The sequence below is a fragment of the Camelus ferus genome, chromosome 12, assembly GCF_009834535.1.
Source record: "Camelus ferus isolate YT-003-E chromosome 12, BCGSAC_Cfer_1.0, whole genome shotgun sequence".
NCBI lineage: Eukaryota > Metazoa > Chordata > Mammalia > Artiodactyla > Camelidae > Camelus > Camelus ferus.
Genome location: NC_045707.1, coordinates 15,003,021 through 15,005,317, shown reverse-complemented (window position 1 = coordinate 15,005,317; position 2,297 = coordinate 15,003,021). Strand labels below are relative to the sequence as shown.

General features: G+C 56.9%; 1 pseudogene; it reads left to right on the top strand.

Annotated features, from left to right (window-relative positions):
• Nucleotides 1-412: 412 nt before the first annotated feature.
• LOC116667826 lies at nt 413-1,291 on the top strand (annotated as a pseudogene).
• The last annotated feature ends 1,006 nt before the right edge of the window (nt 1,292-2,297 follow it).

The following is a 2,297-nucleotide window of genomic DNA, read 5'->3' as shown; positions in this document are numbered from 1 at the left end:
TGTTCCTGGTTAATTACCCTCTCATCACGGGGTTGGCTGGGGCTGTGATACCTTGGAGCAGCTGCGCAGCCCTTTCCACTTCCTTCCCTCGAGGACTCCCCCCCACCCCTTCCCCAAGTGCTGTCGCCCACTCACCTCCGGCCTGCTCTACCTCCTCTTCTCCTTCTCGGCTTTGGTGACCTTGACCACTAAGGCTCAGGCAGTGACTGTAGCAAAGGCCTTGCTGGCCCTGAGCCCCTTGGCCCCATCCCTGTGTGGCCTCTGGCAGCGTCTGGCTCCCCGCCATCCCCTCAGCTCTCAGCGGCTCTGCCAGAGCCCTGACGCCTGCTCACCTGACACACCCTCGCCCACCTGAGCCCTGTGCACCCCCGTGACTCCAGGAGACTCCTGCTTCTCCTTCAGCCCTGAGGGCATGAAACCTCGGGACAGACTCACACCCAAACCGTCTACAAGCACCCCAGGGGCCCTGCGCCCTCCTGCACTACCCTGGCGGGTGGTTCCCCAGCCCAGAGCCCTGACAAGTACCTGCTGCCGCCATGACACCCGGGAATCCCGCCGTCCCCTCCTCGGCCTCGTTCTCGTCCTCGTCCTCGACCTTGACCTTTCCTTCCTCCCCACTGACCTTGAAGCTCCAGCCGGGCTGGGCCGCGGGCACCCGGGAGCTGGGGAGAAGTCGGGAGCAGAGGCGCAGGGCTCGGTGGAGGCGGCGCGGGCCAGCGGGCTCAGGAGGAGGGGGCTGGTCCTCCCGCCCCGCAGCCGCAGGTCAGGGTGGAGCCTGTCTCTGAAGGCAAGTCGGAGGAGGTAGGGGGATGCAGAGGCGTTCAGGACGCCCCCTGCTCTACCTGCGCCCCCTAGGCCCGAGCTGGGCAGCCTGGGCCGCCCAGCGCATGGCCCTGAAGCTGCGCTTTAATGGGCGCTGGAGTGAAGGCAGGCCTGGACGATGTGGGACCCCCGCTGGGGGCCTCAAGGATGAGGGTGAGGACAAGAGGGAAAGACAAGAGGAGGCTAGGGGACCCCTCACTCTGAAGGTCCCAGCTCCCTCTGGAACATGCAGCCTCCAGGCTCCTTCTGATGCCTTAGCCTCCTCCCCTCCCCCATTCCCTGAAGGTGAGGGCAGCTCTCTAGTCTCTTCCCTGCCTCCTCTTTTCCCCTCCCCAAATTCAATATAAAACTTTCATTTGTTTATTTTTAATGGTGATGGTGGTAGGTGCCCAGGGCTGGAGCTGCCCCCCACCCCCCAGGGTATCTAAGCTCAGGACAAAGTGGTGATTGGGGGAGGTCAGGAGGCCACATCCATTCTGGGAAGTTTATCTTTGAATTGACCCTTTGGCTTCAACACCTAGGAACTTTTAAATTACAATTGCTTAGGAAGTAAAATCCTGTCTCCCTCTCAGCTCTCTGCCTCTTGTACCTTGTCCCCTCCACCACCAGCCACCCACAACCCTACTCCTGCCTTCCCCACCCCTTCAGGGGCCATGAGTGCCTGGGTTTCTCTACAAGGCTGTAGGAGGGGAAGGTGGGGGGACAATTTTATGATGAACCAAAAATTCCATCGGGGTGGGAGTTGGAGGAGGGTGAGGTGTGCCACTTGTGGGCCACAAGTCTCTCAAAGTGCCCACAATCCCTCTCTCACTCCCCAACCCAACTCTGACCCAACCCTTTCACCCCCAGCTGCTCGTAGGACAGGCCCATGGGCAGGCAGATGGGAAGGGGGTCCCTGAAACCTCTCTGGAAGCCACCTCTGCATCTTAGTGGGGGAGATGGGGCTGTGGTCAAGGCTTATTCTGTACTGGAGACCTGAAGTTGGGAGTGGGGGATAGCGGGGGTTGCTGGACTGTATTTAAAACAATAAAACTTTGGACCTTTGAGGGGGAAAAATAATTATCTTGATTCTGGCCCACTAAGAAGTCCTTTTCTTGTTTTACAGGGTGGCTACATATTTGTTAATTTGTTGATAGATGTTTTCTATCATTTGTAAGTGATTTGGATATTTGATGGTCAGTTCTATGTGTCAGCTTAAATAGGCTCAGTCCCCAATCAAACATGAAGGTAGGTGTTGCTATGAAGGTACTTTGTAGATGCGACCACAATCAGTTAACTTTAAGTAAGGGATATTATCCTAGAAAATCTGAGTAGGCCTGGTTCAATCAGTTGAAAGGCCTTTAGCACAGAGCTGAGGATTCCTTGAGGAAGAAATTCTGCCTGTGGACAGCAACTTCAGTCTGTGCCCAAGTGTTCCAGCCTGCCCTTCTTGATGGCCTTCCCTGTGGATTTTTTTTTTTAATGGAGGTACTGGG